The sequence below is a fragment of the Thalassophryne amazonica genome, chromosome 23, assembly GCF_902500255.1.
Source record: "Thalassophryne amazonica chromosome 23, fThaAma1.1, whole genome shotgun sequence".
Taxonomy (NCBI): Eukaryota; Metazoa; Chordata; class Actinopteri; order Batrachoidiformes; family Batrachoididae; genus Thalassophryne; species Thalassophryne amazonica.
The window spans coordinates 5,263,965-5,281,095 of record NC_047125.1 but is presented as its reverse complement, the minus strand read 5'-3'; the positions used below and the strand labels follow the sequence as shown (position 1 = coordinate 5,281,095).

Below are 17,131 nucleotides of genomic sequence, written 5' to 3'. Positions count from 1 at the left end.
TCTCTGATTGCTGATTGTTGTTGATCCGGACTATTTGCAGGCCATGACATTGACCCTATGTGTCTTTTTGCAAGGAATGTTTTCAGTTTTTGCTCTATGGCATGATGCATTATCTTGAAAAATGATATCATCCCCAAACATCCTTTCAATTGATGGGATAAGAAAAGTGTCCAAAATATCAATGTAAACTTTTGCATTTATTGATGATGTAATGACAGCCATCTCCACAGTGCCTTTACCTGACATGCAGCCCCATATCATCAATGACTGTGGAAATTTACATGTATCTTCAGGCAGTCATCTTTATAAATCCCATTGGAACGGCACCAAACAAAAGTTCCAGCATCATCACCTTGCCCAATGCAGATTTGAGATTCATCACTGAATATGACTTTCATCCAGTCATCCACAGTCCACGATTGCTTTTCCTTAGCCCATTGTAACCTTGTTTTTTTCTGTTTAGGTGTTAATGATGGCTTTCATTTAGCTTTTCTGTATGTAAATCCCATTTCCTTTAGGCGGTTTCTTACAGTTCGGTCACAGACGTTGACTCCAGTTTCCTCCCATTCGTTCCTCATTTGTTTTGTTGTACATTTTCGATTTTTGAGACATATTGCTTTAAGTTTTCTGTCTTGACGCTTTGATGTCATCCTTGGTCTACCAGTATGTTTGCCTTTAACAACCTTCCCATGTTGTTTGTATTTGGTCCAGAGTTTAGACACAGCTGACTGTGAACAACCAACATCTTTTGCAACACTGCGTGATGATTTACCCTCTTTTAAGAGTTTGAAGCCATGATTCATGTCAGTCCACTTGGTGCAACAGCTCTCCAAGGTGTGATCACTCCTTTTTAGATGCAGACTAATGAGCAGATCTGATTTGATGCAGGTGTTAGTTTTGGGGATGAAAATTTACAGGGTGATTCCATAATTTATTCCTCAGAATTGAGTGAGTCCATATTTTTTCCCCTCTGCTTGGTCTAAAAAAATAGCCGTTACTGACTGACAATTTTTTTCCTGATTTCTTATAGTGTTTCTTAAAGCCAGAAAGTTGCCATTTGAAATGACTTTAGTTTTGTGTCATGTCTGTGATCTGCTTTTTTTCTACAAAATTAAACAACTGAATGAACATCCTCCGAGGCCAGTGATTCCATAATTTTTGCCAGGGGTTGTAATGTATAACAGATTGTGTATAACGGATTTTTTGCTCACACTGGATAAAATGTCCCATCCGATCACAATGTATTTCCATTAAAACCCTGAGCAGTCTGGACGTGCACAGTAACAGAGGTACAAATTAAAGTTCAGTGCTGTCACTCGTCGATTTGAGGAAAGTGGGACCAGAGTCATTTCTGTGATTAAAAGCCCGACTATTTTTTTCACACCGTGCTCAGACTCGGACCCCCAACCTGGACATGCACCTGTTAAATCAGACACAAACGGCAGTGATTTTACACTTTTCTGCTTTTACTGCTTTGTCTGCCATCATATTATAATAGTTTTTGCAGCGCACAAACGGATCACAAAAGTCTGCACATTTACAGCACAAAGTTGGTAAAACGAGGAAAATGTACAGCTTTTACCTTTGATTTAGAGGTGATGATTGTAGAAAGAAAAGCTTGTTGAGGGTCAAATTAGTCCATAAGAAAGCATAATCCAGCAACTGAAAACTTTAAAACTGTTACGCACGTCATTGTATAACATGGAATTAGGCTTTAAATTAATTAAATAAGTCATCATAAATTGTAAATTTGATAGCTTAACTATTTTTATATTCATTTTGATAGCAAGTCTACCTGGTTGTGCTGCTGTATGTGGTTAGATTTAAAAAATGTTGAAAACATAAGGTTTATTCAGTAGTTCAGCACAGTTGGAACCAAAATGGCGCCATTTTCTGAGTTGACACCACTCTCTCAATTCAATTTAATCAGCTTATAAAGCACCAACTCACAACAAAAGCCACCTCAAGGTGCCTCACACAGAACAGTTCAAAATAAATTTAAAATAAGTGACTAAAAAAATGTAAAAATTCAAATACATAATTTAAAAACAGGTAAAAGAATAAAACAGATTAAAAAAAGTAAAAATGATTCATAAGAAAGAGAATAAAAATACAAATTAAGTCTTGACTTAAAAGTGACCATGGACTCCGACTGCCTCACGGTCGCAGGGAGACTGTTCCACAGAGCGGGTGCACGACAAGAAAAAGCTCTCTGACCCGCCACTGATGTCTTCACCCTGGGAACAGACAACAGTCTCGCATCACGCAACCGCAAAACCTGGGCCGGCACATAGGGCTTCCCCAAATCGGCCAAATAAGGAAGCGCCAGTCCATGAACTACTTTATAATCAAAAACAAAACCTTAAAATCTGCTCTCACAGAGACAGGAAGCCAGTGCAAGGATGCCAAAATGGGTGTAGTACATGGGTTAAAGCAGTAAATTTTGAACTGACTGAATTTTTTTCCTGGCAAAAATCAATGACAGCAATTCCCTAAAATGTGCCATATTGGGGGCACACACCTTTTCCCCCTCAATAAATACAGTATACAAATCTATTCTAAATAGCCTCTAAGGAAAGAGAGAAAAAGCATAAAAAGAATGCAAAACCTGAACATAAAAGGGTGGTTGGGGTGTAGTCTTGATTCTGGGGGCTCTGGGGGTGCCCCGCAGAACATTTTTAAAAGATCAAGTCAAATTTTGTGTATTCTGGTGCATTTTAATGGGTATGAAGCCTGAAGCCTTCTGAAACAAAGAAAACTCACTTCAAACTGTGAAGTAAAAATACAGGATTGAGGCTGGGGGATCTCCCTTAGAATTTTTTTTAAAAGACCAGGTCAAATTTTGTATATTCTGGTGAATTTTAATGGGTATGAAGCCCTCTGGAACAAATAAAAGTCACAAACTGTGAAGCAAAAACACAGTATTGATTATGGGGGCCTGGGGGATCTCCCCCAGAAATTTTTAAAAAGAACAAGTCAAATTTTGTATATTCTGGTGAATTTTAATGGGTATGAAGCCTTCTGAAACAAAAGTCACTTCAAACTGTGAAGTAAAAACACAGTATTGATTCTGGGGGATGCTCTATAAAAGAGCAAGACAAATTTTGCATGCACACTGAGAAACTCAAAACTGGCTTATTCACATTTAATCGGTAAAATGCTCTCACTCGTAAAACAAACGTAGCGTACCGCAAGTTAAACTTCGTCAAAGCCATTTAAAGATATCAATCGTGACTCACCATTTTGTGGATTAAAGTCGCTAGCCAGGACTCTTGGTGCGATCAAGAAACGAGGCTCGCCCGCCGTGTCCCACCGGAGTTTTTATTCGTTCCTCATTAACATGGCTTTTCCGAGGGGCAGCCAACTCTCAGACCCAGACTGGATCATTAATATCTGCCACTTTGCCAGTTCATCAAGTGAAGTTAAAAATAATGTCCTCCATTATGTGAGACGTGACTCGTTCCTTCAAATGCTGCCGGTGTTACCAATGTCACGTCGGTTCACCGACAAGCTGAAGTTACGGCCCCTCGTGTAAAAAAGAAAAGAAAAAACATATCCTTCATGTGTGGTTTTTCTGGAACTTCACTGATTAAGCGCTTTTCTTCCAAGTGGCTCGTTCTCTACTGCTCTTACCGGCTGGTCGGTCCTCAGGGCCGCAGGTTCGATTGATAAAAACCTCTCTCTCTCCGGACTCACTCCTGCTGCTCGGTTCCGAATGTCCATGCCATGGCAATTATAAAACGACATCACGCCGACTTACTGGATTAGTTTTAATCAGATTCACCATCGCCAAAACACAAACAGTAAAAAGCATGACCTACTGTACTTGGGGAGTGTCTGCCGATGTTCCCACGAAGAAAGGGAGGAGAAGGACCATGGCTCATGGCAAGCAGTAAACAGAGCGGAGAGGAGTGAAAATTCACACGGTCCCTTCCTCCAGGGTGCAGCGCCATCCACGCTGACATTGCTGCTACTTTGAATAGCGCAGAATGGGATGTTGCTTTGACAGTGAGAGTATCATATTTCGGCCCCAAAACACACGTGACACCACGTGCGCATGCGTATGTGTGGTTAAATTTTCCAAATGACGGAAATCCGTCGTGGTGACTGAGAACTTTAACCCATGGTGTACAACCCCTGGCAAAAATTATGGAATCATCGGCCTCGGAGGATGTTCATTCAGTTGTTTAATTTTGTAGAAAAAAAGCAGATCACAGACATGACACAAAACTAAAGTCATTTCAAATGGCAACTTTCTGGCTTTAAGAAACACTATAAGAAATCAAGAAAAAAAGATTGTGGCAGTCAGTAACGGTTACTTTTTTAGACCAAGCAGAGGAAAAAATATGGAATCACTCAATTCTGAGGAAAAAATTATGGAATCACCCTGTAAATTTTCATCCCAAAAACTAACACCTGCATCATATCAGATCTGCTCGTTAGTCTGCATCTAAAAAGGAGTGAACACACTTTGGAGAGCTGTTGCACCAAGTGGACTGACATGAATCATGGCTCCAACACTAGAGATGTCAATTGAAACAAAGGAGAGGATTATCAAACTCTTAAAAGAGAGTAAATCATCACGCAATGTTGCAAAAGATGTTGGTTGTTCACAGTCAGCTGTGTCTAAACTCTGGACCAAATACAAACAACATGGGAAGGTTGTTAAAGGCAAACATACTGGTAGACCAAGGAAGACATCAAAGCATCAAGACAGAAAACTTAAAGCAATATGTCTCAAAAATCGAAAAATGTACAACAAAACAAATGAGGAACGAATGGGAGGAAACTGGAGTCAACGTCTGTGACCGAACTGTAAGAAACCGCCTAAAGGAAATGGGATTTACATACAGAAAAGCTAAACGAAAGGCATCATTAACACCTAAACAGAAAAAAACAAGGTTACAGTGGGCTAAGGAAAAGCAATTGTGGACTGTGGATGACTGGATGAAAGTCATATTCAGTGATGAATCTCAAATCTGCATTGGGCAAGGTGATGATGCTGGAACTTTTGTTTGGTGCCTTTCCAATGAGATTTATAAAGATGACTGCCTGAAGAGAACATGTAAATTTCCACAGTCATTGATGATATGGGGCTGCATGTCAGGTAAAGGCACTGGGGAGATGGCTGTCATTACATCATCAATAAATGCACAAGTTTATGTTGATATTTTGGACAATTGAAAGGATGTTTGGGGATGATGAAATCATTTTTCAAGATGATAATGCATCTTGCCATTGAGCAAAAACTGCAAAAACATTCCTTGCAAAAACACACATAGGATCAATGTCATGGCATAGGGTCAATGTCAATGAGCAGATCTGATTTGATGCAGGTGTTAATTTGGGGGATGAAAATTTACAGGGTGATTCCATAATTTTTTCCTCAGAATTGAGTGATTCCATATTTTTTTCCTCTGCTTGGTCTAAAAAGTAACCGTTACTGACTGCCACAATCTTTTTTTCTTGATTTCTTATAGTGTTTGTTAAAGCCAGAAAGTTGCCATTTGAAATGACTTTAGTTTTGTGTCATGTCTGTGATCTGCTTTTTTTCTACAAAATTAAACAACTGAATGAACATCCTCTGAGGCCGGTGATTCCATAATTTTTGCCAGGGGTTGTAGTATGTTCAAACCTTCTGCTGCATGTTAAAAGTCTGGCAGCAGCATTCTGGACCAGCTGAAGACCCCTAACGCTGGACTGCAATAACCCTGAATACAGGACATTGCAATAATCCAATCTAGAGGAAACAAAAGCATGAATCAGGGTCTCAGCATCAGCTGCAGACAGGATGAGGTGGCTCCTCGTTATATTTCGCAGAAAAAAGCAGTCCTGGCAACATCCCTAATATGGAGGTCAAAGGACAACGTGGGATCAAAAATGACCCCAAGGTTCCTCACTTTGTCCGTATGATGTATGACAGACAAGCCCAGGCTGAGCACCAGCTGGTCAAATTGATGCCAATGTATGGCTGGACCAAGAACCATCATTTCAGTCTTATTAGAGTTTAAAAGTAGGAAGTTACTAGACATCCAGCTTCTCACTGATACAAGACATCCTCCAGAGATTTTATGGTCATGAGATTTCCCCCAGTTATCAGCATGTACAACTGAGTATCATCAGCGTAGCAATGAAAAGAAATCCCAAAATGCCACAGTATACGCCCAAGGGGTGCTACACAAAGGGTTTCTCCCTCTTAAAGGGAGAAAAGGGAGCAAGGGGCCTAAAACAGATCTCTGTCGAACCCAAAATCTCATGTCACTAAGGTTAGAGGTAGTATTATTGTACAAAACACAATGAGAGCAACTGGACAGGTATGACATCAACTATGCAAGGGCACTTCCAGTAATCCCAAAAAGATTCTCCAACCTATCGAGCAAAATATGATGATCCACGGTATCAAACACAGCACCAAGATCCAACAACATCAAAACCATAGTAGTGTCCAAGTCGACTGCTCGCAGAAGATCATTCACTACTTTAGTGAATGCTGTCTCTGTGGAGCGATATTTTCTAAAAGCAGACTGCAACGGCCAAGGCCTCAGGGAACCCCATCCTGACCAGGTCCGCATAATCATGGGTACACCGAAATCAAAAGTCTATAATTGTATAATAGCATCACGTCACACAAGGTGGCAATTAAGCTCTTAATGAAGGCACACTAGTGCGGGCCACATTGCCCCTGTGAAAACGTGCACAAAAAAGAGATTTGCAGCGCCCTGAGTCAGCCGCCAAAATTTTCACGTTTTTGGAGAGTCCATACCTGATAGACTAACACATTCGAAAACCTAAATTTTGTGAGTTTGCCATTTTGGCTCATTTTGACCCCAAATTTCCAGGACCCCCTTTAAAAAAAAAAAAAAAAAAAAAAAAAAAAAGCAGATGCTATCAAGGATTTTTTTTAAAGTGATTTTTGTTCGTTTCTAACATATATCTACCCATAAAAAAAATTGGGACAATCTGAAGGGGTCATAAATCACCACCTGCCTGATTCTTAAACAATGGCTCTTAAATAACTTTAAACTAATATTGCACGCCAAACATGATGAAAACATAGTTATTTAACATATCACTCCATAAAAAAGTTTTAACTTATTTTTGTCACCTTTTGGCGCATGTGCGTTATGTTATTAGTATGCTAATCGTGTGAATGACGTAGTGGCTACTGACGTTCTGATTGGCTGAGAATTTACATATTATACCAGAAGTATCCTACGAATAATATTATCTCGGCACGCGAGCCGACCCGACGCTATTTGCCTGGAGCGTCCGTGATATCTAACTCCACTGGACTCACAAGCGGCTCTAACTTACGGACACGCCTCTCTCAGAGGGCCATCTTGTCTGACAACGTTGCGCAAGTTATTTAAAGTGTTGTGCACCAAGAAAAGAAAAAGCGAACGGGGAAAGCTAACACAAGCTTAGCGCTAACGAGAAGCAAGCTACTCCTAAGACGCACACAGTAGCACATTTATGAACTAAAATCTGTAGCTGTTGCACTTAAAGACTAACAAAAGTAATGCACAGGTAACTAAGATCTAAAAGAACTAACTAAAAGAGACGATTCCAACCTTTTAGTCGGTCGCTGAGCAGTCGGTCCGTCCGGGAAAGAGGTCCGACTAGAAACACGCAGCAGAGAAACGAGTCCGTAGGAAGGAGGCGCTGTGGAAGGAAAAAAAAGTTCAGCGGTAAATACAGACGCATGATCAGAGACATTTTTTATTCTTATTAAAACTTTATTTAACCAGTTCGATCCCATTGAGACACAAAGATCTCTTTTCCAAGGGAAGCCTGGCCAAGAAAGCAACTTAAAAACATTAAGTTTCAAGAGGAGAACACAATCAGACAACAATAAAACAGATAAATACAATCTGGCCACATCATAGAGTTAATATGGGGCTTTCATAAGCAAGAACAAGAATGACATGAGGCAGATACCAAGTCCCTCATAATGTTTTTAAATGTTCCAAGAGAAGTTAGTTCCCTCAAGTTCAAACTTCTCTGTAGTGAGCTCCAGGCAGCAGGTGCGAAGTACATGAAGGATTGCTTACCTAACTCAGTGTGAATTTTTACTTAATTTGTTATTCATAATAAACACCCCAAAATCAGCTTTTCTTGAGACTGGATCTCTAGACCCATCTGTAAAAATATGATAAAAAGAATCTCTATGACAAGCCACAAACTCATTAACCTGATGACTAACACCACTCTTCCCCTCCGGGAAGGTGATGGTCTAGTGGTTAAGATGTTGGGCTTGAGTCCAGAAGATCATGGGTTCAAATCCCCGCCTGACTGGAAAATCACTAAGGGCGAGGCCTTTAATCCCCTATTGCTCCCGGTGTGTAGAGAGCGCCGGGGTGAATGTGAGGCATAATTGTAAAGCGCTTTGACCGTCTGATGCAGATGGAAAAGCGCTATATAAATGCAGTCCATTTACCATTTCCTGACCCCACAAAGTCCAAATGGACTTCAGGTTCCGGTAAAAGCCAAAATGGAGAAGGAGCCCAAACAGCTCCGACTCCACTATTATTTTCCAAACCCAGACTGGCAGTCTGACAGATAGTTCTCAAAAGATTTGCCTTGTTGTCCTTCTTCAAAAACTCCTAGCAGTCCCCCAAGAGGAACTTTGCAGCAGAGTCATGTTTGATTCTAGCAAGTCTGGCCCAGTATTGAAGTCCCAACTTCAACCTTCTAATTTTTAAAGGAGTTTCTCCCATTTCAACCAGTAAGGCTGGTATCGGAGTTGTTCTAAAAGCTCCACTGCAAATTCTTAGGACTTTTGATTGCACTCTATCCAACTTTTCCAAAACAGTTTTAGCAGCAGTGCCATACAGAAAGCAACCATAATCTAAAGTTGATCTAATCATTGCTCTATAGATCATATGCAAAATAGTCCGATCTGCTCCCCACTGTCAGCCAAACTGTGCAGAACATTAATTATTTTTTCACATTTGCATACAGTTTCCACAATATGAGTGCTCCATGTTGTCTTCTCATCCATCCACATGCCTAAAAATTTAAACACTTTAATCTTTTCTAATGGGCATCCATACAAATACAGTGACATCATTTTCTTTTTGAGACCAAAAATCATAAAATTACTGTTAGAAGGTGAAATCATAAATCCCCACATATTGCCCCATTTAACAACACAATCTAAGGCTTTGTGTGTTTAATTAAAAATTCCATTTTTTTTGCTTCTACACTAGATGGCGCCATCATCTGCAAAAAGCAATTTACCAAAAGTTGGACTTACACTTAGAAAGATATCGTTTATTATAACATTAAATACAACAGGACTGATCACAGCTCCCTGAGGCGTACCATTCAATATACTCACAGTCTGTGAAAGCTGACTGTCTATTCTAACCAGAATTGTTCTGCCATTGAGGAAGTCTTTGATCCAACAAAAAAAAAAAAAAAAAAAATTATTCCTTATGCCCGCATCAGCTTAATTAACAGCCCCTCCCGCCACATGCTGTCATAAGCTTTTTCACGAAAATCCTGCCCTTATTTTTGGTGAAATGCTGCCCTCGTGTGTCTGATAAAGCTATTTACAATTATAAGGACAGAAGTAGAAACAAAAAGTGTAAATAAATGCTGTTGGGCTTTCTGAACACTTCTGTAGATATATTTTTGTACCACTTCTATATTTTCCTTTTTATGTACATAAACAGAAGGTTGTTACTTCTTGAGGGAAAAATGTTTGTTAATTTTTTCTAAACACCTCCGTCAAACACTGACAGATTTTTGAGAAATAGTTTAGATAAACCAACAGGATTTTTTCTGAATTTTGACAAATTCATTCTGACAGCAGCTGGAAAGAAACATCCAGACTCCAGAAAAATGCCTGGATTTAACAGATAAATTCCACTGATCCTAAAACCTGCCTGGATGTTCAAAGATGTTGCTGCCTGGAAAACCTCCTCTGGAATGTCCTGATTGTTCATCATCTTCACAGAGTCACTCAATTATCAAGTCAATTTCAATTTATTTTCATTTATATAGCACCAAATCACAACAGAGTTGCCTCAAAGCGCTTCACACAGGTAAGGTCTAACCTTACCAACCCCCAGAGCAACAGTGGTAAGGAAACTCCCTCTGAGGAAGAAACCTCAAGCAGACCAGACTCAAAGGGGTGACCCTCTGCTTGGGCAATGCTACAAACATAAATTACAGAACAATTCACGGACGAATATGCAAGAAATGCTATTGGCGCACAGGACAGATCGCCAACACGAATACAACTCCCATCTCTGGATGGAGCTGCACCTTAGAGAGAAAAAACAGAATCAGGCATCAGAAAGACAAAAAATACTGTATAATTTGCAAGCATTAAACAACAAAAAAAAGAGAAATACTAAGGTGATTGCCGGCCACTAGCCCTAAACCTCACTAAAAGACCCAGAATTTAGGTGAAGTTGAGGCCGCGGCCCGCTCCAATTACTAATAAAATGAATTAAAAGAGTAAAAAGCTTCTTATTCACCTTAGGGACACAAAGTAGTCCTGCACCCTGAGAACGTAAAGCCTGGGCCGGTACGTAAGGTTTAATTAGGTCAGCTAGGTAGGGAGGTGCCAGTCCATGAATAACTTTATAGGTTAGTAGCAGAACCTTAAAATCTGATCTCACTGGGACAGGAAGGCAGTGAAGAGACGCCAAAATGGGTGTAATGTGGTCAAACTTTCTGCTTCGTGTCAAAAGTCTGGCTGCAGCATTTTAGATTCTGGATACACTCAGTATCCAGAACACTGAGAGATCCAAGTATTGACCCATGAGGACACCAAGGTCATGACCTCCATGTTTAGTCTTCAGGTGTGAAAATGGAGCTGATGAGACAAAAATACCTGCAGTAAAGCAGCATCATGTGACAGATAATTGTTGACATTTGTCACTGAATGACAAATCTTGTGAGTGTGATCACTTCTTTTGTAATTGCCTATTGACCCCAAGAAGCCTGTTGTCTTTGGGGTAAAAGGTCAAAGGTCAAGGTTACTGGAGAACTGTGTAAAGATCTTCTGAGCACAGTAGCTTCCTTTGTAATTTCCTGATTGTGACCAAACTTGGTTTGTGTGTGACATGGTGGCCCCAAGAAGACTGGGGTCAAAAGTTCAAAATCTTTGTAAAAGTACTTTGTATAAGTCATCCATGACGTGTCGATGGTCATGTTATCAACATTTGTTCAGGGGGCGGCGGCGATTCATACAGATTTCAGTCAGCTTGGCTCTCTGGCTTTGCACATGATCTTGGAGAACGTTGGGGGTGAATTGCATCAAGAGATGGACTCTATGTTGTCCTAGATGTCCAGGATTATAGGAGAGCCTCCACCCTGAAGGTTCTTCCCTTTTTAGAGATGGTGGTGGGTTTTGGCCCTTTACAAAGCTTGGCCCTAAACAAAATGATCTCTTAATCTTCACACCACATGACTCATCTGTGCCAAAAGTGAAAACAACCAAAGTGCACCGTGTGTCTCATCTGGTCGGCCGTGAAATTGACTAGCATCCTGTCCAGGATGGACCCCGCGTTTCTCCAGATGAGCACTCTGGATAGGCTCTGGCTCCCATAATTAGCATGATCGGGTAGAGAAAATGAAAGGATAAATGAATGGTCGCTAAATTAAACAGGAGTTCAAATCAGTGTAGCAAGTTGGACATTAAACATCCGGTTCCGTTCTGGTCCAGTGTGTGTTGAATTAGGTACATTTAGTTTTGGGTTTTGACAGTCAGACAGAATTGTATTAATATTCATGAACTAATATTGCAGTTTTGCATTTAGAACACTGATACTGAATAATGTCTTTGAAACAAATTTCTGATTTTCGTTTTTTTAAATTGTTTTCAATTATTTTTTTCTGATTTTAACCAATTTTCATCATTTTTGATTTTTAACACTTAAATTATGTTTTTTTAAAATATTGTTTTGCTATTTTTTCAATTGTTTTCATGTTTGTAAATATATTTTCTTAATCATGTTTACACATTTTATGTCATTTCCTTAATGTTGTATTAAACCTTTTTTCTGCTGTGTGCTGATTTTCATTTTAATAATAAAGAAGACACCATGTAATTAAAGAAAAGTTTCCTGAAATTATTTTCACCCATTTTAAATGTTTTGTTTTCATGTGTTCACGGCCTCCTCTCTATGTCAAATTTACAGATTTTGGCGTGAAAAGGCGGGTCCACAAATTGAAGGTTCTGATTGGTTAAACTCCATTTTGATGTTACATTTCCTGAAGAAACAAACATACTGACAACTTAAATTATTTAATCTTAACAGTAACAACTGTTACTGTTGAGAAGAAGCTGTTGTTAATCTGAGGGAATTTTTTTGTTGTGGTGAACTTTTTTCTTCATGCAGTGCAGGAACATGCTCAACGTTGGGAGCATTTCATTGTTTTCATGACCAAAAGTTGGTATTTTGCCCAAATTCAAATTTCTACAGTGAAGAACAGAGCTTTGATAAATCAAAGAAAACCATCAGAATTAAAATTAATCAGAAACTGGAGGGAAAAAAAGCATTCTGGGTAAATTTTATTGTTTCCCCAGCAAACAGTATTTGCTTACAACTAAAATATTTTGTGAAGAAAAACTGTGTTTAACAAAGTTTAAATGAATCAAACAAACCAATTGGGCACTATAGTCTCATTTGAGGGCAGGTGCGAAAGGGTTAAAATATGACGCATTTTTTGTACTTCATGGGACAGCCCTTTGTCTGTCCCCAGCAGAAGCATGTCATTTTCTCTGAGATTTTGGGCAAATTATACACAAAGTGAAAATTACACACAAACAAAGAAAAAGTGATGCAGTGGAAAGTGGACGTGTTGTGGTTTGTTTTTGACCCAAAGCTCAAACGTGTCGAGGCCATTGTGCAGGTGAGAGAACGCAGCTACTCTGCAGTGGTGGACACAGCTAACCAAAAAGTTAGCTTCGATAACAGTTAATCCACTAACTGAAAAGTTAACGTCTATAAAGCTAAACTGATAAATCCCTAAAAGATTTAGCGGAAGTTACAGATAAAAGCGAAACCGATAACTTTCAGTATTGACTTCAGTACACGGCAGCGACTGACACAACAACAAGTCAGCGCTTCTGTCTCTGATCGGCCTTTTCTCAGCAAGAAACCTGGTGATCGGGGGGGGGGGGGGATTTCTCTTTACACCATACAGACCTGCCAGTCATTTCACTGGAATCTTACACAGGCAGACAGTTTTGACTTATGGTTATAATTTTAAACTAATTCCGGACAAGTTATCGAAATTAACATCATGTCTGTCGTTCTACAAAGTGAAAATATCAGCTATTTGTTTTAGTTTTAAAGTAATGCACTGATTTTGAAGGTTTTAGTGTTTAGACACAGGCTGCATTGCATTATGGGCACATTAGTTTCCTGACGTCATGGTTGGCTGGTCGGTATAACACACAGTTACTGAAACGTGTGGTGGGTTTAACAAATAAATCTGTATTTGTAAAATTTTTTTTTTTTAAATTTGTGTGGGAGTACCAGCACAAACCATTCGGAGGATGGTGGTTTCTGTGGAAACCATTTTAAACCAGCACATCCGCTATGTGACAGCGAGTATGCTTTTACGTTGACCGAGCCGAGCCAAATGGCTTGTGCTGAAACTCCCACACTTCGCTCAGGGATTCGTCTCTGCCATGTTCATGTCGGCTGTGGTCAAATCCCGCAATATCACGCAGGGGTTCAAACAAGTCTGCGCTGTCCTATTTGACTCAAAAGCCATCAAAAATGAAAGAGAGAAAAAACATTTTGGTGAATTTCACCCAAAGAAGTCCATAATTTTCCCAAAATATAGAACTGTATATTTCCACAAGGAAGAATTGTGAAATGTTTAGACTAAGAAAAAGAAAATAACATGATAACGAAAGTCAATCAAGAAGTTTTTTTTGGGGGGGGGGGGCATCTGAGTGAATTTCAGTTTATACCACACCCAAAACATTTTCCCCAAAACGTAAAATTTCAACATTCAGTAATTTGGAAAGTATCCCAGCATGCAGCAGGACTCCTGACACAGACGCCATCTGGCACCTCGACTACAGTAACACCTTGCTAACAGGTTAAACACCATGAACATCCTAACACTTCACACCATCACAACACCTTTTAGTCCAAATCTTCAGACACACTGACGGCCACTGTTTTTATTTTTAAATTTCTGTTGGATTTTCTTTTTAATAGAATGCAACGGGGCCTATAGTTGCACCCTAAACATTGCTGGCATTGTATCCAAGGGCTTTCTTCAAGATGGTGACCGTTCCCTTAATTGCTGATAATTGCACCTCATGGGCACTTGGTGGGATTGCCTCAAGGTATTTCTTCGGGTTTTCTTCATAAGCCCTGTTATCTGTACCACAACTGGTATTATATCTCTTTCTTTCAATAACCATGTTGTTCATAAGTCATTTTTAAGGTCTATTTTGTGACCTTTTTTCACCTCTTTCAGCTCCATTAAGACCACAGTCATTGGAGATTGTTACATCAATAATTCCGGCTGTTTTTCTGACTTATTCCAAATGACAACAGGTTTTATTGCACCTCTTTCAATTTGGCTGTTGCACTTCTACTGTGTCTTTTGCCATGTTCCTGTAGACTCGTCTTGGGTTTTCTGCAAATTGCTTGTTTATCTGTATTTATTTTCTTGTCTTTGTTCCTGATTTATCCAGTCAAGGCTTTCACTAAGGCTTGATGTTCTGCCAACCTCCCATCCAGTTGTTTATCTCCAACAACATATTTTCTTTTAATGCAACTGACTTTTTAAGGAGGATCCTGTTATGATTTTGGCCTCCCATAAATGTTGTCATTTGGGAGATCTCTGCTCTTAGACAGCTGATTTTCTGCTGTAATGTCTTTTTCCATCATGACACAGTACTCCTCTTCCTAAATATGGTTCCTCTTTTCTCTAAATACTCTGGGGTGGTGGCATATCCTCTGCCATTCTCTACATCTTTCGCTCTGGTTGGTGTATTTCACTTTGGCATATCCTATTGCCTACAGCAGTACCCACTCTTCCTCCCCCTTCCTTTGACTCCTTTCACATGCTACCAGTTTCCCTTCATCTAGCAACTGGTGATCATTTATTGCTTTTACTTGGGCTTCTTCCTTTATACATTCTATTTTTTCTGCTGTTAAATATTTTGGGACTTGAGAGGCAATGAGTGTAGTTACAGAGTTGCGGTGTCTTCTTTCTTCTCTGCTGGTAGATCTGCTTCTTTTATCCTTGACTGCTGTTGTTGCTGGGGTCCAGGATCAGTACACTGGTGAGCTGGTGGGTTATCCAGCTGAGTGTTGGCACAGCAGAGATGGCTCCCTGCAGCATTGGTAGAAGTTGTATGAATTATTACCATGTCTGTTCAGGTTGCTCTTTTGTCCAAATCTTTGACCACATTCAGAACAACCAAATTGTTTTTGTCTGGGTTTTTTCCCCTCCATTTCTTGTGGATTTATTTTTTACAGCATGCAATGGGCCCCAGATCTATAGTTGCACCTTAAACATTGCTGATATTGTATTCGATGTCTCTCTTCAAGATGGTGACTGTTCCCTTAATTGCGGATAACTGCACCTCTTAGGGACTTGGGTGACCAGGAATTGCTTCATGGTAGTTCTTCAGGTTCTTCTTCATAAGCCCTACCCACCCCCCCAACAACTGGTATTATATCAGTTTATGTCAATGACCACGTTTTGTTACATTGATAATTTCAGCAGTTTTTTCTTGCATGAATTGTCATGTGACCATTCAGGTGGCTCTTTTGTCTAAACCTTTGACCACATTCAGAACAGCCAAATGGTTTTTGTCCTGTATGAATTATCATGTGCATGACCAGGTTGCTCTTTCGTCCAAATCTTTGACCACATTCAGAACAGCCAAATGTTTTTTGTCCTGTATGAATTATCATGTGTTCCTTCAGGTGGCTCTTTACTCCAAATCTTCGACCACATTCTGAACAGCCAAATGGTTTTTGTCCTGTATGAATTATCATGTGTCCATTCAGGTGGCTTTTTCGTCTAAATGTTTGGCCACATTCAGAACAGCTAAATGGTTTTTGTCCTGTATGAATCAGCATGTGTTTGTTCAGATTGCCCCTTAGTCCAAATCTGTGACCACACTCAGAACAGCCAAACGGTTTTTGTCGTGTATGAACTATCATGTGTGTATTCAGGTGGCTCTTTCGTCCAAATCTTTGGCCACATTCAGAACAGCTAAATGGTTTTTGTCCTGTATGAATCAGCATGTGTTTGTTCAGATTGCCCCTTAGTCCAAATCTGTGACCACACTCAGAACAGCCAAACGGTTTTTGTCGTGTATGAACTATCATGTGTGTATTCAGGTGGCTCTTTCGTCCAAATCTTTTACCACACTTAGAACAGCCAAATGATTTTTGTCCTGCCTGAATCATCATTTGTTTCAGAGTGCCCTTCTGTTTCTGTCTTTTACCCCGATTAGGACAGCTAAATGGTTTTACACTTGTTTGCCTCCAATGATGTTGCTCTGAGTTGTCCATGAGACCAGGTGCTTTTACATATATAGAGCCTTTAAACAGTTTCTCAGTAGAGCTGCAATTGCTTGAACTAACAATATTGGTGTTTTTTCGACAGTTAAAACTTGACTGAAGTTCTCTGGTCTGTTTCCAGTCATAACTGTCATCAGCGTCAGTTCCAGAACGGTCTGAACTCCTGCCACTGGTATCTGGATGTAAATGACTGTTTAGACCTGAGTTGCTGGCTGGTTGTGGTCCTCCATCGTCCTCTCTATCAGCTTCTGCTGTCAGTGTTCTGTGTACAGATGAGCTGCTGGCTACAGGCTCAGCCTCTGTGCTCTCATCACTTCGGCTTTGATGAAGCTGTGATGACTCTGGTTTTTCATCATCATTTTCACTCTTCACAGGGACGGCAGTGAAACCAAACTTGGTGAGATCTGCCTCCTCCAGCTGCTGAAGCTGCTCTCCCTGCTGACTTATCCACAGCTTCTCTTCTTCTTTAATGTCCTCCTGGTCAACACTCAGATTCCATTCCTGGAGTTCAAGGAGAGTTTCTTCTTTAATCACCAACAACGGCTGCATGTCTGTAAAGAAACAAATGAACAATAAATGTTAGAAAAACACTCAGTAAGATAAAG

General features: G+C 39.9%; 1 protein-coding gene and 2 long non-coding RNA genes across 4 annotated transcripts in view; 1 reads left to right on the top strand and 2 right to left on the bottom strand.

Annotated features, from left to right (window-relative positions):
* Window positions 1–17,131, bottom strand: part of LOC117504818 — a 3,434,143-nt gene that overhangs the window by 628,428 nt on the left and 2,788,584 nt on the right. The gene's annotated exons all lie outside the window — the stretch shown is intronic.
* The window catches only part of LOC117504910, a 360,669-nt gene that overhangs the window by 314,135 nt on the left and 29,403 nt on the right, over window positions 1–17,131 (top strand). The window lies entirely within an intron of this gene.
* The window catches only part of LOC117504870, a 57,171-nt gene that overhangs the window by 33,415 nt on the left and 6,625 nt on the right, over window positions 1–17,131 (bottom strand). Inside the window, exons 2-3 of one of the 2 annotated variants that reach the window (XR_004558926.1) lie at window positions 14,204–14,275; window positions 14,140–14,142 (exon numbers count right to left, since the gene is read on the bottom strand). This is a non-coding gene — a long non-coding RNA (uncharacterized LOC117504870). Of the gene's footprint in view, window positions 1–6,842; window positions 6,846–14,139; window positions 14,143–14,203; window positions 14,276–17,131 lie in introns of both variants that reach the window. The other variant, XR_004558927.1, reaches the window with a different exon arrangement.